The sequence below is a fragment of the Alligator mississippiensis genome, chromosome 2, assembly GCF_030867095.1.
Source record: "Alligator mississippiensis isolate rAllMis1 chromosome 2, rAllMis1, whole genome shotgun sequence".
NCBI lineage: Eukaryota > Metazoa > Chordata > Crocodylia > Alligatoridae > Alligator > Alligator mississippiensis.
The window spans coordinates 2,685,070-2,709,261 of NC_081825.1; the positions used below are offsets into that span (position 1 = coordinate 2,685,070).

Consider the following 24,192-nt stretch of genomic DNA (forward strand, 5'->3'; position numbering starts at 1 on the left):
AGTTACCTTACCCACTCGCCGTCTTATGTTGAATTCTATTATTAGGTGGTCACTGTCTCCCAAATGGCTACCGATCTGGAGGTCCCCTATCATGTCATCTCCTGTTGCCAATACCAGATCCAGTATGGCATTCCCCCTAGTGGGACCATGCACCTCCTGTGTCAGGTGGAGGTCCTGTACACAGGTTAGAAACCTGCGTGAGCGATGGGACCTTGCTGTCTGCGTCTCCCAGCAGATGTCCGGGTAGTTTAGGTCCCCCATGACTACCGCCTCTTTAGCTTTTATGGTCTCCGAGAGTTGCCTCAGGAGCCCCGCATCTATTTCTTCCCCTTGGTGTGGGGGTCTGTAGCAGACCCCTACCACCAAATCCCTTTCTCCTTGCCCTCCATGTAGCTTAACCCACAATCCTTCTACTTCCTCAACCTCGGTTTCTGTTTTGATGAGGGTTGATGTATATTGCTCACTGACATAAAATGCAACCCCCACCCCTTTCTTTCCCGACCTGTCCTTTCTATACAATCTATAGCCCTCAATATGTACCACCCAGTCATGGGATGAATTCCACCAGGTTTCTGTTAGCCCCACTAAGTAATAGGTGTTTAGTGCAAGCAGGAGCGCTAGTTCATCCTGCTTATTTCCCATGCTCCTAGCATTAGTATATAGGCACTTGAGCCCTGCGACTGGTGCCGTTGCTGCCCCCCCGCTCCCAGTCCCATGGGGCCCATTGTTTCTTACCTTCTTGTTCCTTACCTGTTCTGTTGTGCTGGCCTCCCCATGGCTTTCAGGTTCCCAATGTTCTCCTTCTTTAGGCTGGGCTGTCCTTGTGGGTGCCACATGGTTTGGTGGTCCACAGCTTCCCCTGCCCTTGTACTCCCCTCCCCCCGACAAGCCTAGTTTAAAGCCCGCCGGAGGAGATCTGCCAACCTAGTAGAAAACACACGCTTACCTTTGGGGGACAGGTGAAGCCCATCCCAGCTGAGCATGTCCCTCGTCGTGATGTGAGAGTCATTGTCCAGGAAGCCGAAGCCTGCCTCGAGACACCACTGCCGAAGCCGCCAGTTTTTTTCTCGGATGCAGTTCTCCTGCCGTCTCCCTCGTCCGGTCACTGGTAGGATGGAAGAGAATACCACCTGGGCACCGAACTCCTTCAGCACGCCACCCAGAGCACAGTAGTCCGCCATCAGGTGATCGGGGGTTCTCCTGGCCGCATCATTAGTACCCACATGGACTAGGACCATGGGGTAATAATCGGTGGGCTTGATCCAGGCCTGGATTACCTCCGTCACGTCCCGAATCTTTGCTTCAGGGAGGCAGCATACCTCTCGTGCCGAGGGGTCCTGGCGACAGATGGGTCCTTCCGTACCTCTCAGGATGGAGTCTCCTATGACAAGCACTCATCGCCTCCTCCTCTGGATCATCATGGATCTCTTGATCTGTTTGGAGTGTGAAGAACGTGGTGTTTCTTCTTGCCCAAGGGTTTCCTCCTCCCCTTCCACCTCCTGCAGGGTCGCCAGGGCCTCGTACCTGTTCACCAGTCGGACTGGAGAAGCTGGTACTAGTTTGCTGCGTGCTGCTCTGGTCCTGGCTGTGACCGTCTGCCACTCTGCTGTGGAGGGCATTCCCCGGGGTGCTTCTTCCTTTGGTGCCTGGGCCTGCAGGGAAAGGAAGTAACTATCAATTTCGTCCTCCGCCTCCCTGATCCCCCTCAGCCTGCTAGCCTCCTCCTGGAGCTCCCTCACCTGTGCCTCCAGAGCCCTAAGACGGGCTCCTGCCAGACAGGTGTGGTGGCCCCCAATCTCTGCCCCCACCGGCCCTGCTGGGGATCCCCCACAGGCCAGGAGGTAGGGGGACATCAGCTCCCCCATGGGCTCAGTCTGGGTGGAGGCCTCAGACCAGCCCCAGGTAGCCTTGTCCCCCTGGGCAGAGGCCCTAGCAGCACTCCTTGTAGACACCATTCTGAGCTGCTGTTTGTAGATCTGTGTGGTGGTGTCTACTCCCTACCCCTACAGGAGTCTCTCTCCTGGCCCTTCTTGCCCGCCCACCTGCGCGAACGCCTGCGCAAATGCTGGCGCGCTCTGTAAGAGCGCGCCTGTTTGTGCGCTCTGTTCGCGCCGCGCGGCTCGGGAGCGCGGCTCCCTACCGGCTCAGCTATATGGGACCCGGGGGGCTTCCCCTCCGGATCCGGCTCAGCTGTGCCGGGTCCCTCCGCCCCACTTACCTTTGGGGGATCAGCTGCTGCTGCCCCCGCTGCCGATTCCTCTGTTGCTGCTGCCGCAGCCGCCTCCGGTCAGTTGGTTGGTAAAAAGGGCACACGTGCGTGCAGGACACACGTGTGCTGCCTCCTCTCCTTCCCGCTGCTGGTTCCCGAGTGCTGGGATCTACGTCACTCCGCGGCTTTAAAGCCCGCGGTTTGAATTACCCACCCCGCTCCAACGGCCAATCAGGCGCCCTGGTCTACCCAGAAGTGCCTGCCAGCAGTTCTGCCCCTACGTTCCCCCGCTGGGGGGATCCGCTGCCTGCCCCCCCAAGGGTTAGCCCCAGGAGTGTCCCCTGGTCTGGGGGGACAGTCCCCTTCCTAACCCTCCCTGTTTGCGCGCTCTGTTCGCGCCGCGCGGCTCGTTCTCGTATGGAACACTCCTCGTTCCATAAGTGTTAATGACCCTCTCTCCTTCCTTTTTTTAATGGTCTTGATGTGTAGCAGAAAGCCCCCTTTTCCTCTTGCCTGCATTTGCTCTCCCCTCTTTGGATATGTTCTCTTTTTCTACCTTTTCTTCCTTCCTCTCTCTTTCACTTTAAGATAAGGAATTGTGTTTTAAAATTTGTATGTGTGCATTTTGTATCTCCCCTTGTATTTTGGTATTTTTATCTATTTGTGTGTCATGGCATTTGTAGCTTATATTTTATACTCCTCACCTTCAACTTGCAACTAAATGTGTTTAGTTTCATAAGTAAGTTATACATTGTAACAATGTTAACAAGGGCAGGAATCAAATTGCCCTTCCTTGTATCAGGCTGGCCCCTGAAAGAGTGAGTGAATCAGTGATTGAATGTGTAACACAGTAGCAGCAGACAGCAATTATCACCGGAAGCTGCAGATCATCCAGCAGAAGAATTCAATAGAAGACAATGTAACAACCGGGAAATCTCTAAACCTCACTGATCAAGGGCTAGAAGTCCTGGCCTGAGTTAATCAATGCCGGGGACCAACTTTTGGGCTGAATATATCCAGATCAACCGCTCCCAGAGCCCTATTCTAAATTCATCAACGGACTCCCAAACCTGCACGTACATGCGGACGACCCCTGGGGCTGACAGATGCTGTCCAGTAGCCACCGAGGGGGGGGGAAGTCCCACGAGGGTCAATGACCCCTGGATTGGGCAAACCTGAAAACTGGGGAGTCACCAAAGTCTGCCAAGGGCAGATAAAAGGCAGTGAAAAGTGACCCTCAGTGGTGCCCTCTTGATCTCCAACTCAACCAGACCTGTCCAGCCAGAAGGACCAGCCAGCAACCCTCTTCTGGAGGATAACACCACGCTGAAAGAAGCTTGTAGGATAGGTATACCTGACTCTGTAGCTTGCTACTGTGTGTGTGCATGTGTGTGTGTGTGTGGGGATCACCCCAAGGTTTATGATTACAGTGTTTCAATCCGCCTAATAAACTAGAATTTTAAGGATCCTGAGTTGGACATTTGTAGCCAAGAGATGTACTGATCCAGCTAGCCTTTTTCTGACAATTCTGCTGCTGGCTGACTGTTGCTGCTCAGGTTGCTCCTACCTCACAGCCCTGCAGCCTGTTTCTACCTCCAGCTAGAAACATGAATTCAGGCATGACAGAAACTTTGGGGGACACATTGGATGTGCTCTGAAGATGCTCAAGAAGCTGAGATTTAGTTTTATGGATCTGAGAGATGCACATTTAATTCTCATGATGACAGAAGTAATGAAACAACAACTTTTGAGTATTTTTGCCTCATTTGTTATGTGTTTCTATATCTCATTTAGCAAAGTAATGTGTATTCCAATAATGTCAAATATATATATATTTTTGCTTCAGTCTTAAACTATATAATTTAGCCCTAGGCCCCTAGCTTTGTAGCAAGGCTTCTAGTTTCCTTTTAATGGGAAAGGAAGATGTTGTTATATGTGATGCTGCACCACACCGCCCGCACCCCCTTTTCAAAATCCTGGATCTGCTCATATCTAAGGCCACTCATGTGGGGGTTGAAATCAAATGTCAATCATGTGCCTTCCACTAAGAATAGGGCCTGTCCACATGGAGTCATTCCTGATGAGCTGTTTCTCATTATTAGCTCCCTGATTAGCTCTGTATATAGACATTCTTTCCCCAGGAACCTAATATCTGACCCTTGAATGAATGGGGAAGAGGCAATCCACTTAAAAGTCACCCAGTGACTTATTCAGGATGAATTCTGAGGTGCAGATAAACCTTGGGTGGGGCCAACTCTTCCCATGGCTTCCATCCGTCCCCTCCATATCATCTCAGCACAGCTGGTGACCCCACACCCATGCCCCAGGCTCAGGCAGGGCTGGCTGTTCCCCCATCACAGAGGGCAGCGCTTTCATATCCTGGACAAAAAAAATCCTGCTGTGCTCAATGATCCCGTCAATGTGCGACTGTCCTGGGAAATGCCGGATGTTGGTGTCTCAATCCCGGCCTTTAGCAGGAAGGGAACACTCCTTCCCCTCCTTATGTTAGTTCCTTCCAACATCAACTATCTCTGCAGCTTTTGCTTCTGGTACTTACTGAACTGGTTCTTCATCACAGCACAAGGGGTGATGACCTCTTCCCAAAGGACCTGTAAGGGCGCAATTTTGCCCACAAGTGGATGATCTAGAGAGCAGGGAAAAGGTGAATGGGAGGTTGGTACATGGGGCTGGACCTGGCAGGTCGCACAAGGTGATGCCCAAACCCAGGTGGAACACGCTTGACCCACAGCACAAGAGAAAAGATGCTCCTGGCACTGCAGTCTGATCCCTCCCAGGGACGCCACCCTTGTGCTCACTGCTACAATCCAGTTGGAGGGGGCGTATGGGCAGGGGCTGGTGGCAGACAGGTTCCCATGCTGCTGCTCACCTGTCTGATCCAGGTCGGGCTTGTTCAAGGTGCTATTTTGCTTCCAGAAGTCCCAGATTCCCTGAACCGCTTCAGCCACTTGGTGCTTCTCCCGCCGCTCCTGGAAAACTAGGGGTGATCACAGACATCATAGAGAGGTCGAGGTTGGAAGGGACCTGCAGGGTCACATCTAGTCCAAGCCCTGCCTGAGCCAGGATCAGCCCCGTCCAAACCAGCCCAGACAAACCATCATCTAAGGCTACCATCACAGCAGACACAGCACCAGACATCACACCCAAACCTGCCACAGGGAAAGCAGGGAGACTGTGGTGGCCAATGTCCTGCTGCTGTAGGGGCTGTTAAAATAAGATCAAGAAATCCCAGGCAGGGGCTGTGCCCCCACTACAGAGGAAGATGAACCCTGGCTTGAGCCTTGGGAAACCCTGGTCAGGAGGTAGCCTAAAGATTCAGGTCAGGAGCATGAGGTGGAGTCACAGTGCAAAGGTGCTACAACGAGGGCCCTGAGGTGAACAGCAACCCCCGGATTTCCACCTGGACCCTGGATGCAGCTTGCCGTGAGCCCCCAATTTGGGTGTACGGTGCCCAGAGTGGCAGGGCCCTGCCTGCAGCTTGATGGGTCCCAAGATGATGCCCCTTGCACTTGAATAACGCTGCGGGGACAAGGGCTGGGATAACTGGTAAGGGGATCTGCCTGAGCGTGGTGATGCTGGCAGGCTAATTAGCTCTGTGGAGAGGCTGGAGGTAATTAGGCAGGGCAGAGCGTTATGTGAATGTGCCAGTGCTTCTGCTTACAGGCAGATCGTGCCTGACCAATCTAGTCTCTTTCTATGACCAGGTTACGAAACACCTGGACACAGGAGGAGGGGTGGATGTCGTATACTTAGACTTCAGGAAGGCCTTCGATACGGTATCCCACCCCATACTGGTGAACAAGTTAAGAAGCTGTGATGTGGATGACTGCACAGTCCGGTGGGTGGCGAATTGGCTAGAGGGTCGCACCCAAAGAGTCGTGGTAGATGGGTCGGTCTCGACCTCGAAGGGTGTGGGCAGTGGGGTCCCGCAGGGTTCGGTCCTTGGACCGATACTCTTTAATGTCTTCATCAGTGACTTGGACGAGGGAGTCAAATGTACTCTGTCCAAGTTTGCAGATGACACAAAGCTATGGCGAGATGTGGACACGCCGGAGGGCAGGGAACAGCTGCAAGCAGACCTGGACAGGTTGGACAAGTGGGCAGAAAACAACAGGATGCAGTTCAACAAGGAGAAATGCAAAGTGCTGCACCTAGGGAGGAAAAATGTCCAGCACACCTACAGCCTAGGGAATGACCTGCTGGGTGGCATGGAAGTGGAAAGGGATCTCGGAGTCCTAGTGGACTCCAAGATGAACATGAGTCAGCAGTGTGACGAAGCCATCAGAAAAGCTAACGGCACTTTATCGTGCATCAGCAGATGCATGACGAATAGGTCCGAGGAGGTGATACTTCCCCTCTATAGGGCATTGGTCAGACCGCAGTCGGAGTACTGCGTGCAATTCTGGGCGCCACACTTCAAGAAGGATGCGGATAACCTGGAGAGGGTACAGAGAAGGGCAACTCGTATGGTCAAGGGCCTGCAGACCAAGCCCTACGAGGAGAGACTAGAGAAACTGGACCTTTTCAGCCTCCGCAAGAGAAGGTTGAGAGGCAACCTTGTGGCTGCCTGTAAGTTCATCACGGGGGCACAGAAGGGAATTGGTGAGGATTTATTCACCAAGGCGCCCCCGGGGGTTAGAAGAAACAATGGCCACAAGCTAGCAGAGAGCAGATTTAGACTGGCCATTAGGAAGAATTTCTTCACAGTCCGAGTGGCCAAGGTCTAGAACGGGCTCCCAAGGGAGGTGGTGCTCTCCCCTACCCTGGGGGTCTTCAAGCGGAGGTTAGACGAGTATCTAGCTGGGGTCATCTAGACCCAGCACTCTTTCCTGCTTATGCAGGGGGTCGGACTTGATGATCTATTGAGGTCCCTTCCGACCCTAACATCTATGAATCTATGAATCTATGAATTTAGGAGGAAGGCCCAGTGGCTGATGCTCCCCAAGCCACATCTTGCTCCTGTGCCCACAGCCCGGGGCCAATGGGATGTTTGGCATTTTGCCCAAAGAGGATGAATTCTTCTGAGCTCTGGACAAAAAGTCCTGAATCAGGGGCTCTTCTGGGGCTTAAGCCCCACTCAGTGTAGGGCGGTCCTGGGAACTTTGCTGGGCTCGATCTCTTCACCTTGGGCCTGGCTCAGGGGTGGGGGAGCTCTTCTCACTCACTTCAACCCTTGCCCTAGCAGACCTGAGTGTAGCGCTTGCCTCTGGTACTCACGGTATTGCTCCTGGAGCACAGCACAGGGTGAGACGATCTCCTCCCAGAGGCCCCGTAATGGCTGAATTTTACCCACCAGCTGCTGGCCTAGAAAGGATGGAACGGCTTCACAGAAGGCAGCCCCATGGTGTGAGCCTGAGCAGGTCACACGAGGTGATGCCCGAACCAGGACACGACGTGTGTGACAGATGGTGTTCCTGGCCCTGCTATCTGACCCCACCATGCCTCCCAGCATGGCTGGGAGCAGCCTCTCTTATCCAACCCACTGAACAGTTGGAAGTGGGGTAGGACAAGCATCAGCTGCCCTTCCTCAGCCTCTGGTAGTGGCCGCTTCTTCCCTGAGTAGAAAGGAGAGCCAAAGAAGGCACACAATGCTCAAAAGCTGGCTCAACACTTGTTCCAGCTAATCAGTGGGTCGAAGAACAGGGCTCACGCCAGATCCCTGCCTCCTGTACATGTCATGGACCATCATGGCTGAGCAAATGCTCCAACCCTACCACCACCAGCAGTATAAGATGAGTAAACAGAAGGGTAGTGGCTGGTGGCAGGCAGGGGTAAAACAAATTGAAGACTGAAAAGGATGGGACTCTTCCACTGGAAAGGAGAAGGCTGAGGGGGGATAGGATCGAGGTCTGTAAAATGCTGACGGGTGTTAACGAAGGGAAGAGGGGCCTGGTGTTCACCAACTCCCAGAACCGGGGGGCACACTGAAATGAGTAGGTGACGGGTTGAAAACTAGCAAAAGACAGGACTTCTTCATGCAACGTGCAGTGGTTGTGTGTAGTCATTTGCCCCAGGAGGGGTGGGGGCAGAGAGCAGAGCCAGGGGCAGCAAGGGGCTGGACACATGGCTGGAGGATGGATCTGCTCGTGGCTGTGGCACGGAATGGGTGGAGACGTTTCCTCTGGCATGTCTCACCCAGTGCTGGGGGGCGTCAGGGAGGATGTTGAAGAGGGGCTGGAGCATGTTCAGTGCTCTCCCTCTGCAGCATCCACCCTTGCTGCTGTTGGCAACTGGTTACAGGGAGAGGGACCATCGTTCTGACCCAGTCTGTCCTGTGCTGCTGCTCACCTGTCTGCTCCAGGACAGACACGTTCACGATGTTGTTTTCCTTCCAGAAGTCTCGGATTCCCTGAACCGCTTCGGCCACTCGGTGCTTCTCCTGCCGCTCCTGGAAATCTAGGGAGGACATCAGGGCAGGCTCGGTTAGGGAGAGGGGAAGGAATGTCGTTTGTCCAGAGGAGAACGAAGAGCCTGTGCCTGCCTAGTGAGAGCACCGGTGAAGCTGTGTATGGTGATGGGTTGTAGCTCCAGTGCTGCTGCGGTTTTGTTTACACACGAGTCGGTTGAAGTGGCTTAGAGACTGGGAAGACCGTTTCTTCCTGGAGCCCCATTTATTCGTTTCCAGGGGCCCCACAACAACTCACCTACAACCCACACAGTCCAGGACTATCTACAACAATGGAGTGCTCACAGAGCCATTGCATCCGTACAGCTTCACCCATTTGCAGCTACATCTACAGGGTGCTGCAGGGCCAACTTCTTCAGGGACAGGGGGACATGGAACAGGTTATGTCCCAAATACAGAGGAGCAGAGGCTTTGAAGAAGTCTCCATTCTGCTGAGCCACATGGCTGCTTTGCAAAAGAATGAGTACTTCTTACTAAGGACACTAATCCCATCCCACAGACTCAGCCGTACATGTGCTGCATGCCATGGCTCTGCGTATGAGTGCAAAGGATTGGGTGCATGTAGTGGGCCAGTAGGGGACGCTCCTGCACTGAGCCATTCACCACACTGCGCCCAAATACCTACCGAGTGCCTCCCCCAGGACACCTCACATCTGGCCACCCCCTTCCTGGAGCACATCCGTAAGCCTGGGGTAACCGCTGCCGCCACCCAGGGGTCTGATCTTTATTTGGGCCCTGTGCCCTCTGGGCTACACAGGCCTTGTAGACCTCGAGGGTGCTTGACCCACTGCGAGAACTTGGGGTGCTTCCTTAAGCCTGAAGCACAGACAGGCTGGGACAGGTTTTCTCCACAGTGAGGACCTTAGCTTTGACTGCACGGCTAGACTAGGATGCTGGGAGCACAGAATGAGCAGAAGCCTTTTTCTATCATATGTGCCTTTCTCCTCTAAACCAGACATCTCCTAGGACCAAGAACATTTCCATCTACAGTATTTATGGAGCCCACAAAGGCATCACCAAACACAGCAGCGATCATGTCTGTTCAGGACGGGGGGAAGTGTTGAGTTATGGAGGAGACTGGAGGAGATGCAGAAAGATGAGATGCCCAGCGATTATGACCAGAAAAGATCCACTGAATGCACCTCAGGTAACAAGGGGCTGGGCAGTGGTAATTATGGGGTTTCCTGAGGGTTGATTGCTCCAGCTTGTGCCCAGTTGCTCATTTTATATATCTAGGTTTTCTGCATTAACTGACATCCAGTAAATTAATTTTGTGCCACAAAGGTTCACATCAAAGGTGTGTTTGTGATTGGTGCTAGACTTACACATGGCCGTGACTCCACCAAGAGAAGCCACGAGGAGGAGGCTCAGCAGCAGGAGGAGAGCGTAGAGGACACGGGATCTCTTTGGAGAGGGCTCGGGAAGGTTTCCTGGAAGAAGAAGAAGAAACATCTCCAGGTAGAGTCACACGATCAGTGTCCCCAGCACAGTCTCCAGTTGTGGTTCCTGGCCACACTGTTGGAATGAGTCAGGCCCTCAGAAGGGAGCACACACGCGTACCTACACATCACTCACCCCACCTGGGGGAACGTGTGTGTAAGACATACCCAGACTTCCAGTCTAGAAGTCACGACCTCTATAACCTTTTAGACTGAACTCCTGCATAATGCCGGCTGTGAGAATTACTGCTTCACTTGGTTTGTGGCAACAACAAGGTTCTGCTTCCGCTCAAGTTTTGGGTGTGTTACTAATCTAGATACAGACATTTCCAATAAGGGAGCACCCTCTGCCAGCCTTGGTAAGCTGTGCTAAGGGTTCTCGCCTGGCCTCTTACACACTGGACCTTCTTGCTGCTCTGAATTTCATGTTGCAGCAAGGGAAGTTTAAGTTAGAAATTAGGAAGAATTTTCTCACTAAGAGGCTAGTAAACCACTGGAACAGGCTCCCCAGAGAGGTGGTGCAATCTCCATCCTTGGAGGTTTTCAAGACCTGACTAGCCAAAGCCCTCACTGGGATGATGTAGTTGGGGCTGGTTCTGCTTGGAGCAGGGGGTTGGACCAGATGTGACCTGCTGAGGTCCCTTCCAGCCCTCGTTGTCTGTGATTCTGTGATCCTCATTCTCCAGCTTTCAGCATCCAGCCACTGGGCCTTTCTCTGCTGGACCCAAATCCCTGCTCTCAGCACATCTCTCTTGTCCCACCAGGGGTAGCGCCTTGCTTGACCTGGTCTTAGCAACAGGGGATGATCTTGTGGGGAACATGCGAGTTCACGGTAGCCTGGGAGATAGTGACCATCACTTGGTCGAGTTCACTGTCCAGTAAACGGTGGGTAAAGTAACTAGTGGGGCTAAGGTGTTGGACTTCAGAAGGGCCAACTTTAGCAAGCTTAGAAGGCTAGTTAGTGAGGGGATACAACTCAAGAATATAGAGCAAATGGGGGTCCATGCAGGTTGGAGGTATCTCAAGGGAGTGATCCTTGGGGCGCAAAGGAGTCTATCCCATTATGTAGGAAGGGAGGTAAGGGGGCAAAAAAGCTCCCTTGGCTGAACAGGGAACTCCAGGAGAGTCTGGGGGCAAAGAAAGAGGGTATAAGTAATGGAAGCAGGGAGGAGACACCAAGAAGGAATATCTCTCCCTGGTGCGCTATTGCAGGGAATCAATTAGACAGGCCAAGGCGGGGCTTGAGCTCAGGCTGGCTTCAGCAACCAAGGACAATAAAAAGTCCTTCTTCAGGTATATAGTGGGTAAAAGGAAAGCTCAGAGCAACACAGGGCCCCTGCAGGACAAATCAGGACAGTTGGTGGTTGATGCAGGGAAAAAAGCAGAGCTCTTCAATGAGTTCTTCGCTTCAGTATTTCTAAGTACTGACCAAGCCAGTTCCCCCACCTCGACCATTGACAGATGTCCACAGCGCACCAGTCCACCTACGGCTACTTCTGAAATAGTTAAGGAGCCCCTGGAGGAGCTGGATGGGTACAAGACAGCAGGCCCAGATGACCTCCATCCATGGCTGCTGAAAGAATTGGCCAGTGTCATAGCTAAGCCACTGGCACAGCTGTTTTAGCACTAGTGGTGCTCCAGCCAGGTCCCTGAGGACTGGAGAAGGGCCAATATGGTGCCCATTTTCAAGAAAGGGAGAAGGGATGAGCCGGGTAACTTTAGACCAGTCAGTCTTGCCTCTATCCCTGGGAAAATGCTAGAGAAAATGTGATGAGTTGTGCCTTCCATTCTGCACAGTCTATCAGGATATAGCCCTGCCCCTTGACTCGCCTGCCACGACTTTGATTATCAAACAAATATGAGAGGGTTTTTTTTCCAGTGGAGATCTTCCTGGGGGCTCTCCCAACGGATGGCAGTACTTACAGTTGTTTGACGCTATGTTCCATGGGGCTCTGCCTCCCCTACACCCCAACCACTCACCAACCGTGTGGATGTCCGTCAATAATGGTCCCCGGCCCTGTAGGATGGCGCAGGGCCTGCCTTCCTTGTTGTCATAACCTTTTTCCCTTCTCGGGTTTGTCTCAATTAAAAAAAAAAATTCCCCTGAGGAGGAGAGGGCTGCAGAGCTGCCTTCTCTACCCCGGCCTCCTCCAGGGAGCGCAAATGCGTCCTGCTGTATGCCAGGAACTCCCCTTCCTCCTCAGTCTCCACTTCCGCCGAAAGATGGAGGGGTGCCCCTGCTTTGCCTCCAGGAGGGGGCTTAAAGGTCTCCTGGGTGCTCCTGCGGGAGCCTCGCAGGCTGTGTCATTCCCTTCTTGCGCCTGAGCTGCAGCCCGCCTAGCAAGCTGCTGGCTCGCGCTCTCCTTCTCCAGCTCTCCCCCTGCCCTTGTTCCAGCGGGGCTTTTAAACTTTCCCGCGGAGGCTGGTACAGCAGCTGGGATTGGTTCAGCTGTTTCCCACGCCAGAAACAGCTGATTAAACAACCAGCATAATGCTGGTTCACGCAACTGCAGCTGCGGCCGCGGCTCCTGCTCCAGCTGCCTTGCAGGAGATGACTTACCCTCGCTGGGGGTCTGCTCCCGGGGTATGGGGCCCATGGGGTCTACTCTCTCCCCTTCGGAAGCCTGTGGTGGTGCCTTGCCACCATAGAAAATACTCAAAGAACACATTTGTGAAGGCCCAGCAGGGGAAACGATGCTGAGGGGAAACCAACACGGGTTTGTCACAGGTAGATCTTGCCTGACAAACCTTGTAGCCTTCTACGACCAGGTCACGCACTGCCTGGACGTGGGAGCCGAGGCTGATGTCATCTTCCTGGACTTTAGGGAGGCCTTTGACACAGTTTCGCACCCTATCCTCATTGGGAAGCTAGCAGACTCTGGAGTGGACACCTACACGGTCAGGTGGGCGGCCAACTGGCTAGGGGACCGCACCCAGAGAGTGGTGGTGGATGTTTCCTTCTCGGCTTGGAGGGAGGTGGGCAGTGGGGTCCCACAGGGTTCGGTTCTCAGACCGATATTATTCAATATCTTCATCAGCGATTTGGACGAGGGCGTGGAGAGCACCCTCTCCAAGTTCGCTGATGATACCAAGTTATGGGGCAAAGTTAGTGCACCAGAGGGCAGGGAGCAGATTCAGGCTGAGCTGGACAGGTTGGATCAATGGGCAGAGAGAAATAGTATGCCATTTAATAAAGATAAATGTAAGGTACTCCACCTGGGAAGGAGGAACCCCCAGCACACCTGTAGGTTGGGGAGTGTCCTTCTCAGCAGCTCAGAGGCAGAGAGGGATCTTGGATTCATAACTGACTCCAAGAGGAACATGATCCGGCAGTGTAACGAGGCCATCAAAAAGGCCAATCACACCTTGTCATGCATTAGCAGGTGCATGACTTATAGATCAAAGGAGGTGATGCTCCCCCTCTATGCGGCACTGGTCAGGCCGCAGTTGGAGTACTGTGTCCAGTTTTGGGCGTTGCACTTCAAGAGGGACGCGGGGAATCTCGAGGGTCCAGAGGAGGCCACTCGCATGTTTAATGGCCTTTGTGATAGACTCTACAGGGGGAGGTTGAGAGAGCTGAATCTCTTTAGCCTTCACAAGAGACGGCTGAGGGGAGATCTTGTGGCCACCTATAAATTCATTAGGGGAGGTCAACGGGGAATAGGTGATGCGCTGTTTACCAGGGCACCCCAGGGAGTGACTAGGAATAATGGGTGTAAACTAGTTGAGGGTGGATTTAGGTTAGATATTAGGAAGACATTTTTCACAGTAAGGGTGGCCGGGATCTGGAATGGGCTTCCAAGAGAGGTGGTGCTATCGCCTAGCTTGGAGGTCTTCAAGTGGAGGCTAGATAGTCACCTGGCTGGGGTCATCTGACCTCGGTCCTCTTTCCTGCCAGGGGCAGGGGGTTGGACACGATGATCCATTGTGGTCCCTTCCGACTCTACAATCGATGAATCTATGAATCTATTAATCTCTTCCCCAGACGGGTGCATGGGGCCAGATACAGATCACTCTCACAAGCAAAACTGTTTCCTGTTTGGTGGTTCGGCAGGGAGGGTGAAGTGCCCTGGCGCTGAGCAGACACAAGCCTACAGAGCTAACCCATGGGAAACAGTGAGCACAATGCTCGGCCTTCATGTCCCCTCCCAGGACCCCGCTGGAAACATGCATGTGGAGGGACTGTGGCACTTCTGGGACCGGGTCTGCCAGGATGAATGGAAGTACACAGTGCTGGATGCCTCCCTTTGCGGTCCTAGCACCATCTGCAGCCTGCAACATTTGGTTCCTAGCATCGTTTGCAACCGGCAGCAAAAGGCTAAAGGGATCGGGCACAGTAAGTGTGCTCACCCGGCTCCAGTCTGTGGGAGCCTTTTTGTTCTTAATCTGATTTGTGCTCCCCACCATCCCATGGGAGACCAGGCGAGGGCCTGACTGCGCACTGCCTGGGGCCCGCATGGCTCCCGTGTGTTGCACAGCGGCGAAGTGCCCTGTCCCCGAGACACTGCTGCTCACAAGCAAGAAGCCTTTAGGAAGAAGAAGCCATGAAGAGAACAGGAGAGTCTTACCCACCTCGCCAGACTGGCGAGGAACATCTGAGATGATTATGTTCCCATACACAGGCTCTTCTGCTGCTGCTTTCATCGTGGACAGAGAACCCAGCTGCCGTCTCCTCCCAACTGCTTGGTGAGAGTATCCTTCGTGCACAAAAATGTAGGGACTGAGCACTGCAAATCCTCTGACCAAGTGAAACCAAAGGCTTGTGACCACCAAGAAAAAAGTGCTACATCCGTCAAGTGAGATCTGAGCAAGTCACACAACACATCCAGCTCCACTCCCCCACAACACCAAGATAATATCTTATCCACACTCACTGCCTGCGACACAAGTAGAGTGGAGGTGTTATAGCCTCACAGGGTTGCGGTTCCCTTCAGGGGGCTGGGGGCAGCTGCAGGCAATGGTCAGCTCAGCCTGTGTCGCCAGGGGAAGGGATGTGGGGTCTGGTTGCAAGTGACCCAGGCTGGATGGAGATCAGGGGTTTCTGTGCCCAGTCCCAGGACAGGAAGGGCAGGCTGAGCCTGGAGGGGAGAGGCCGTGCGAAAGGGAGAGAGGGCAGCCCAGGCCATGGGGCAGACAGCCCCGATGCCCAGGCTCCCCCCTTGCTGCAGCCCTGCACGGCTGGAGCCCCGCAGGGCAGGGAGTTTGTGCCGGGGAAGGGCACAGGAACCAGGACGGACCCGGGGCAGGACACGGCCAAGGCAGCATCGTGGGCAGAGCTGGACTTGGGCAATGGGGCCAGTGCTAGGTGCTGCGGATGGATGTTCTCCACCCCGGGGCAGGGCAGTGTCTCGATGTCCCCTTCATATAGTAATGGGAAGGCCTCGCTGTGATTGGGGTGTGCAAGGCTGAATTTTCCCCTCAGACATGTTAGCCACAGGGGCTTCCCCTTCCAGCTTCCACGCCCAGGCAAGAAATCCAGAAAGCCTCACAAACCACAACCTGTCACGCCGTGGCACCCCACGTCTCGCTTGAACGAGAGGTCACAGCTCTGCCAGCAGCCCTGACCTCCATGCTGGAAGCCGAGGTGGCCTTCCCCGGCCCTGCTGGGCCGCAGACTGGACTAGATCATCACCTCCTCCTGGCGCTCTGCCCCTTCGTCTGCACATGCTGGTTACTGGGGTCTGTGAGACTGCCCGGGGGCTCAGGATCAAAGGGCTATTGGAAGTCAGGCTGGAAGGGCCCTCACACAGTCGTCTAGTTCAGCCCCAGCGCCAGGCGGGACCAGCCCTCGCTACACCACCCCAGCCACGTCTGTGCAACCTGCTCCTGGGACCTGCCAGGGATGGATCCTCCCCACGTCTCTCGGGGCCTGTTCCCGCTCTCAGCCCCACTCAGAGTCACAGTGTTCCTGCTCCGCTCCAGCCTCCGCTTGCCCTGCTGCAGCTCGGCACCATTGCTCCCGTCCGGTCCCCTGTGCCCATGGAGAACAGCCCATCTCCAGCCTCTCTGCATCGCCCTGCAGGGATCTGCAGACTGGTCAAATCCCCACCCAGTTTTCTCCTCTCCAGACTCAATGCCCAGCTCTTCCAGCCCGCCATCCAAACACCACCTGCTTCACCTCCCCGCTCCAGGCTACCATCTGTTCTGCTGCACTTCCAACCTGCGGTTGCCCGCCCGACCGTCTGGGAACCACTGTGACGGGAGCATGAAGATTTCCAGGGTCTCTCCCAGATCCATTCGCATGGGCTCTCTCAGGCGTGAATGGCGCGGGCTGGCCAGGGCGGACGTGCCTTTGTGTTGGGAGTGCAGTCAGCCCCAGGATTCGGCCAAAATGCGCACGAGTCAGGGGAGACGTGGGAGCATGCGAGCGGCGCTGGCTGCAGCGGTGTGCTTGGTGTAGGCGGGTGCTGCGTGCTGCCTGACGGCAGGGAAGGGTCATGGCTGCAGCACTTGCAGGTTGGCCTTGGGCAGCGTGGCTGGTCCCTGGTGCAGTGCCAGGACGGTGCGGGGTTGGGCACCCTCTTCTCCATGCATGGAGCCTTCATGCAGGAAAGACGACAGAAACCAACTCTCTGTCCCCCACTGTGCTCCCCCCGTCCCTGGCTCTGGTGGCAGAGGCAGCTCCAAATATTTCTGCTTGGCCTTTCCTTTCAGCTGTGGAGGGGGCACGCTGGCGACGGGACCAGGAGCCTGAGTCTCCTCTGCACAGGGCAGAGCTGGGAGCCAGAGAAGGGCTGGAGGGAGGGAAACTGAGGCAGAGGAGGCAGCAGAGCTGGACCTGAGGGAAAAAATCACCTCCCATGGACCAAAGAGACGCACGGCGAGGGAGAGAAGGGAGGCAGAAATAACCGTGTCCGACTTTGGACCGGCACTGGGAAGAAAAGCCGACAGGCTGAGTGGAGTTTGGGGGTTTGTCTGTCTATGCAGACGCCCGCAGGGGTGCCGCCTCAGCGGTGCTCCCACGTTCAAAATGGCTGCCCTCCCCTCGCAGGCACGGCGCGATGGCTGCCGGCGGCCGTGGCACCGGTGTGCAGTCCCGGGTGGGGACGGGGGTGACCCCTGCTCGTGGGGCCGGTGCCCTTCCAGAAGGCCCGGGACAGCCGACCCACAGCCTGCAGGGCTGGAAATCAGCGCCAGGCGCCTGCAGGATGGGATCAGCCACAAGAGGAGGTAGCGTGGCTCTGCCTTGGCCTCCTGCCGGATTCGGCTCTGGCGGGTTTCCCGTGGTGCCACCTGGGCTGTGCTGCGCTCACGCTGCCAGGTCACGGCCACGGAGAGCAGCCCCCGGCCTGGCTCTGATCACGACCTCCCCGGCAGATTTAAGCCCAGTTCGTCCCAAATCAGTCTTCCTTTGTGTGGCTCCTTACTTGTGTGGCTCCCCACGGTGCGGGGTGGTGTGCGGTGGGGTGAGGGCAGAGGGAGCGGGGTGCAGGATGCACAAATCAAACCCCAAGTGTGGGCAGAGACCAAGTGCAAGGGTGGTGTTGGGAGGGTAAATAAAGTTTTTACAAGGAAAGGGCCTTTGCTTTGGGGGGAACAAAGAGGGGGAGCTGGGCTTGAGCAGTTCCCAATTGCCTTCTTTCAAATGGAAAACCTTCCCCCACCCCACCTACCCTGGGCGCAGTATTGCTGCTTTTCCCGGGGGTGGGGGTGTTGGATTGGGTGCTCAGTTTTTGGGGTGCAGTTTTCCTGGCAAAGCTACCCAAAGGGGTGCCTGCCCCTCACAAGTCTGGCTTGCCGGGATCCCTGAGCGCTGGCATGGGGGTACCCCAGGCAACACACCTCCCATCCCCCCTAATCCCCCAAGCACCTTGCAAAGCCACCTAAAGGGGCTGCCCTCGACAAGTCTTTTGGTGCTGTTTTTGTGCACTATTGCAGTGCTCTTTTTGGACAGGGTTTTGGCGCTCTTTTCCAGCCTGGCACCAGCATGTGTGGAATAACCTTTACACCGCAACAAGGTGGGCAGGGGGCTTTTTCTGCCCCGCTCAAGGCCTATAAACCGTGGGAGCAGTTGTCGGGGTGCACGTACACCGTATTGATGAGAGAGGTTTGATGCAGATGGGAGCGGACGCACCCCAGAGGCAGAAGGACTCAGCCCAGCGTGGAGAGCTGCCCCAGGGCATGGGAAGGCGAATGCAGCGGTCAAGAAGGGGGCATGCTGGAGTCGGGTGCAGTGCATTGGTCGAGTGCAGAACGAGGGATGCTTTGGGATGTGGAGTTGCAAGAGGACATCCAGTTCTGGGCACCGCATTTGAACGAGGACAGGGACAAGCTTGAGAGAGTCGACAGAAAAGCCACCCAAAGGATCAGCGTCTTACACGGCAAGCCATACGAGGAAAGGCTGAGGGACCTGGGACTCTTCAGCCTGAGGAAAGGAAGGCCGAGCGGGCACCTGGTAGCAGCTTACCGCTACACTAGCAGGGTACATCTGGGCAACTGTTCGCCAGGGCACCCGAGGGGAAAGCCAGGATAATGGCCACTAACTCCTGGAAGACTGATTCAGGCTCAACATCAGGAAAACTCCTTCACAGGCAGGGTGTCCCGGCTGTGGAAGAAGCTCCCTCCAGAGGTGGTGCAATCCCTGACCCTGGAAATCTTCAAGAGACTGGACAGCACCTTGCTGGGGTCACCTGGCCCCTGGGAGTCTTTCCTACGTGGTGCAGGGGCTGGACCCCATGCTCTTCCAAGGCCCCTTCCGGCCCCTACAACCTGAGTCTTCATCGCTGTCCTGGAAGATGACGCAGAGTGAATCCTCATCACGCTGGGAGATGACACCAAGCTGTGGGGCAGGGGGAGCAGGAGATATGCTGAAGCGTAGGGCTAGGAGTCAGAGTGAACTAGTCAAACTGGAGGATCGGGCAGCCCTGAGCCTGTCCCGGTTGCTCCTGAGCTAAGTGCAGGATGATTTTGCCCTTGTTGAACCTTGAGATGCCTTTTGGCCCAGTCACCACTCTGCACTGTGGTGAAAAGGCAAGCACTGCTGGGATTTGAACGCAGGACCCCCTGTTTACAAGGCAGGTGCTTTAACCAGCTAAGCCACAGTGCCCACACTGAAGGGCTTTCCTCCCCCCCCCGGGGCAGGGCACTGCCTTGCGTTGCAAACGGAGAGAGCAGCGTTTCTCAAAGGCTTGGCGGTGGGCGCAGGCAGGTGGGGGTCGAGGCACGGTCTTCACCGCCGTGACCGGGACCCAGGGCCCGGGGCTCACATCCCTGTCTCCCGCCCCAGGGAGCCAACGTGACCGTCAGTCCGACCTGCAGCTGCACCCCCGCTCCCGCCAGGTCCCCGCTGTCTGCTCTGCCGCGGGCAGGTCTGTCCCCACCGGCCCCGGCACAAGACACGCGGCCCCGGTCCATGCGCCAAAGCCGGGGCAGCGTTTGCAGGAGTCCGCGCAGGCTCCCGCTGCTGCCACCGTGTCTGGCATCAGTCCGGGGGGCACGGTCCCGTGACGTGTGGAGGACCACGCACTGGCTCCAGCTTCACAGGAGCGTGTCGTCATCATCACACAAGTGTCGGTCTGTGAAACCTGGGTCCCAGACAAGTGCGGGGCACAAAGCGAGTGGACTGCAGCGACCCACGGCTTTGCAGAGACAGCTCTGTGGAGAGGGGGACGAGATCCGAGCCCTGCGCCAGCGACGGCGGTTCGAGTCCCGTGCGGAGGCTGCACGCAGCTCGGGGTGGTCACACGTGTGTGGAGGGCGGTGCTCGCCCGGCCGTTCGGTGCGGTGCGGCTCGGCGCGGTGCGGCGCGGCGCGGCGCGGGGAGCCCTCCCGAGCCTCCAGGCCCGGCGGGAAGAGAAGCGCTCGCAGTGTCGGCAGCGTGCCCCCGCGAGGAAGAGCGCAGCTGGGGAGTGGCGGGCACACAGCAGTGTCTTGACGTGGTCACCGCGTGATTTCACGTTGGCTCGATGGAAAAGCCTCGTCCGTGTGGGAGCAGGCAGGCAGTGCGCTCCACGCGTCCTCGGCGGGTTTCAAGGAGGAGGGTGAGGGGAAACTGAGGCCGGGCTGCGGGCACTAAAGGGTTAACGTGGGCCGGCGTGACACGATGACACGTAGGGTGACGTCACGCGGGAGGAGGCGGGGCTCAGCTCCCAGGAGTCCCCGCGGCGGGGGGTGCGCGGCGCGGTGCGGTGCAGACCGGGGGGGGCGGGGCTGCGTCCCCTCCTCATGCGGGGGGGCGCATGCCGCGTGCTTGCCCGCAGGCCGGGCGCGGTGACGCGCGGGTGTGGCCCCCAGGTGCCGGTGCGGGGCTCGGGGGGCCCTCCGACAAGACGCGGCCCCGGGGGTGACCCCCGGCCTGGGCAGCGGCGGGGAGCGATGGGAACGCCGCCGGGGCCTGGGGGCCGGCCCCCTCACGCCCCCCGCCAGCAACCAGGTGAGGGCGGGCGGGCGGATGCCGGCGCGGCCGTCCTGCACGGGGGGGGGGGGACGCGCTCCGGTGCGGGCCTGTCCGCCCGGCACGGACACGCGGCGTCTTCCGTGGGCCTGTCGTGCTGCCACGGTCGCAGCCCGTGCCGTCCTGCACGTCCCAGCCGCCAGCGCTCGCTGCCCGTCCTCGTCCCCTGAGCCCGTGTGCCCGACACGGGAGAGGAGACCCGCCTAACCCAGGCCTGTGTGCTGCTGCAGCCTCCCTGACCCGGAGCAGACCTGGGAGCTGTCGGCCACACGCTGCTCAGGCTGGTGGCCCGGACGAGGCTCGGTCCCCGGGGCAGGGAAGGGGGCGTCCTCACCACCCACCAGCAGACAGTGCTTAGGCACCGTTTAAGCACAACTAACCCTTAAAGAGAACGTGAAACACAAACACAGACAATTCAAGCGTCCTAAACTCAAAGTTTAACTGTATTTGTACAACAGGTATTATCTCAGTGGTTTCTCTATTCAGAGAGACTAAACGCTGAGTACAATGTCTCGCCCAATCCCAGGTGTTACTTTGTTTCACAGAAAAGACAGCTACTCAGTTCCTGAAGCAAAGGGTACGTCCTTGGCTGGGATGATCCAGACTGGTGCTGAAAGGTGGATTAATGATGAAAATGATGACGAGGACGACGACACACTTAACTTCCTTTTTTCCCCCTTCTACGCTTTTCTTTAACTTGACTCCTTGGATGACTCCTGGCTTTTGGATTGGTCTCTCTGCAGTCAGCATATTGTTCGTATCTTATCCTGTCAGCATATTCCTTTGTTCGACAGCCCCGTTACGAGCACACCTCTTAATTCGGCCTTTTTCTGGTATCTTCCTTTCAGCATTGTGCATTGGTCTCCTTCACCACGTTTGAATAACATACCCAGTCATTTCATCGCTCTGGTTCAGCTGGTTAGTGCCAAGTTCAGATAATATGAGCTAGTAACAAACCTGTTACTACTTTGTGTTAGAAAACCTTCTCGCACTGATGGAAACAGGAAAGAAACAGCATGCGAGCATCCTCAAGGCCATAAGCTGCTTGCAAGAAACAAGGCCAGCTGATACTGCAAACGGCAGCAAAATGAAAAATTCAAATAACAGTGAAGCTATTCAGAACTTTAGGCTGAATATAAAAGACAACTTTAAACAATGCTATAATTCACCACTCTATTAAAAGGTGCAACTTTAAGGCATAAAATACAACAAGCCACCCTAACAGGGGGTCGTTCTCTGCTTCCCAGCAGCAAAAGCTTTGTCCTTTGGTGCAGAAATCTCCCTTCCACAACATGGTGGTGGGTCAGTGCTCCACAGATCAGTGGTTCTTGTTCCCCTGGTGCCCCTGGAATCGTTGCACCGCCCAGGAGCAGACTGACCTTGCGTTTCCCCTCCCCTGCCCTTAGCATGTGGATCTGACATGGATCCAGCAACGCTTGAGCTGCTTTCCCCGGGAGCGATGTCCCTGCAGGCTCTGTCGTGGTGCTGCGATCACCTCCCCACGCTGGGACAGAGTTACCAGGGCTCATCTCCAGCCTCGTGACTGTGGAAGTGTGTTAGCAAGAGCTGCGGGATTCTGAGTCTTCCTTCTCCCCCCTCTTCCACACACTGAAGCCTCCATCTCCTCAGTCCCAGGCCAGTGCAGGAGACTCGCAGGGCTTTCCCTGTGCCAGCAGCACCAGGGCTCACGTGTGCACTCCCTTCCCCTCCCGCAGGTGCTGGGACCCTGCAGAGAGCTGAGCAGCAGCCTGCTGAGGAGGGGCCGGTGATCCTGGAGCTGCAGAGGACGTGTGCAGGGAGCCTGGAGGAGAGGAGCTCCCTGACCCCTGAGCCAGGCCAAGTGCAGAAGGGGCAGGGCAGGCCTCCAAAGCAGGAGGAGAGCTCGGAGGTGAGCAGGGCACCCAGTTCACTTGTGGTGGGGAGTACAGGTGGGGCAGAGCGCAGGAGGAGCCTGGGGTGCTGTAAAGAATTTGGGGAGCAGAGACCTGAAGAGCACGAAGGCTGCATTGATGGAGGCTGCAAACACCCCAAGCTGCATTAGCAGGAGCTCCCTGACAAGTGCAGATACCAGGGGTGCTGGCGCAGGCAGGCCGGGTTACAGTGTATGGAGCTGGGGCTCCCTGCCTCTAAAAGTGAAGCTGAGGCTGCTTCAAAGGACCGAGCAAATAGAGCAGGGTAAGCTGGGCTAAAGCCGGCACCTCAACTGTATCCGTGGCTGCATTCACATCACATGTCAACTGGAGACTGGGGAGTTGTGTCCCCTTACCTGTCATGGCTAAGATTGCAATTCATGGTAGTACCCAGTGATTGCAGGCTGGGCTGTGGGGGTGGGGAGCAGCTGTCGCAGGAGACACTGATGGTGCAACACTTGTGCCTGCAGCTCTGGGAGGTGTTCGAGGACGTGGCTGTGTATTTCACACGGAAGGAGTGGGAGCTGCTGGACGATGAAGACAAGGTGCTTTACCAGGAGCAGATGCTGAAGAATTACCAAGCCCTCGTTTCCCTGGGTAAAGCTCTGGGTCTTGCTTCCCCCGGAGATATGTGAACTGTGCAGTTTTGTAGTCATCTTCCTGTTCCAACAGTTTCATCCTCATGAACTGTTGGATGGAGGTTTAAATCCCCTTCCTCCCCACTGCCCTGTCAGTGGTCAGGCCTCCCTCACATTTCAGACTGAGATCTCCTCCTTCATTTGCTCCAGCCGCCTTCACCTGTGCCTTCCCCGTTCTTGTGACTCCTGGTTCTTCCACATGCAGCAGTTTCTTGGGAACATGATCTCCTTTTGCCTTCTCAGCATGTTCACACCAACTCCAGGTCATTGTACACGAATGCACTAAGAGCTGTTCCTTGGGGGGATTCTGACTTCCTTCTTGTCTGGCCTAGCGAGTCCTCTCCAGACACATGTAACAATCCTAGCATGCTCCATTCTGTGATACCTAAGTCCCCTTTCTCCTGTCGTTATGACCCAGCAGAAGTTAATAGAAAGGCTTACCAGCCTCTGCTGCTCCAACAGGGGGATGATGCATTTCTTCACCTGCTCCTCTAGTGACGTGTACACAAGATGTAACCCAGGTTTGTGTGCCAAGAGGTCCCTGGAAGCTCCTGTCCACATCCCACCCTAACATCCGTAGACGGGAGACTGGCTTTGTTGTATTTTTTTTTCAACCTGTGCTCTCCAGCTCCCTCTGCCCCTCTCAGAAGTTTTCTTGTGCTCTTCCTAAAATCCCTCTGCTGATCGGATGCCCATCACTGTGATGACAAGAAGTGGGCTAGCTGCAGGAGCTAGTGGGAACCAGTTTTCATTCCCAGAGGATGTTTAATGAAGGGGTTGTACTGTCTTGTGCGCGGGGTTGAGGTACTGAGCTTTTACTAGGTCAGTTTGCTTTTCCGATGCTTTCTTTCCCCTGCCTTTGCCCAGAGGATTTCCTGCGGGAAGTGCTTCTGTGTTTTGTCCTGCTCGGCAAAGACCGTCTCGACCATTTCTATATTATGGCCTTTCCCATGCTGTGAAATGTCTCTTTCGGCCTTCTTTTGTCCATATCCACGACTCCCAGGAACTTGGTGTTCAACCCTGCAGTACTTGCCAGCCTGTGCCCTCCTCACCCCTCCTGGGATGATCTTCCCAATCGATGGCATGATTGCTGAGTCGCAGCTACACTTATTATGAAATCATCCGTTCCTTTCCCTGGTGATGATGAATTACTGTCCCAGAAAAAGTCTCAGTGTCAGT

At 55.8% G+C, this 24,192-nt stretch overlaps 1 protein-coding gene, 2 long non-coding RNA genes, 1 other non-coding gene and 1 pseudogene across 4 annotated transcripts in view; 2 read left to right on the forward strand and 3 right to left on the reverse strand.

The window, feature by feature from the left end:
- Positions 1-24,192, reverse strand: part of LOC102564300 (zinc finger protein 420) — a 295,266-nt gene that overhangs the window by 168,690 nt on the left and 102,384 nt on the right. The gene's annotated exons all lie outside the window — the stretch shown is intronic.
- LOC132248241 (zinc finger protein 420-like) overlaps positions 1-24,192 on the forward strand; it is a 44,027-nt pseudogene that overhangs the window by 8,506 nt on the left and 11,329 nt on the right.
- LOC132248457 (uncharacterized) lies at positions 1,167-5,198 on the reverse strand. The gene is made up of 4 exons (XR_009459651.1): positions 5,097-5,198; positions 4,767-4,853; positions 1,525-1,652; positions 1,167-1,433 (listed from the first exon to the last, which is right to left on the reverse strand). It is a non-coding gene; the product is annotated as an uncharacterized LOC132248457 (long non-coding RNA).
- On the reverse strand, positions 19,045-19,118 carry TRNAT-UGU (transfer RNA threonine (anticodon UGU)). Its single transcript has one exon. It is a non-coding gene; the product is annotated as a tRNA-Thr (tRNA).
- Positions 20,451-21,720, forward strand: LOC132248256 (uncharacterized). The gene is made up of 2 exons (XR_009459446.1): positions 20,451-21,218; positions 21,314-21,720. It is a non-coding gene; the product is annotated as an uncharacterized LOC132248256 (long non-coding RNA).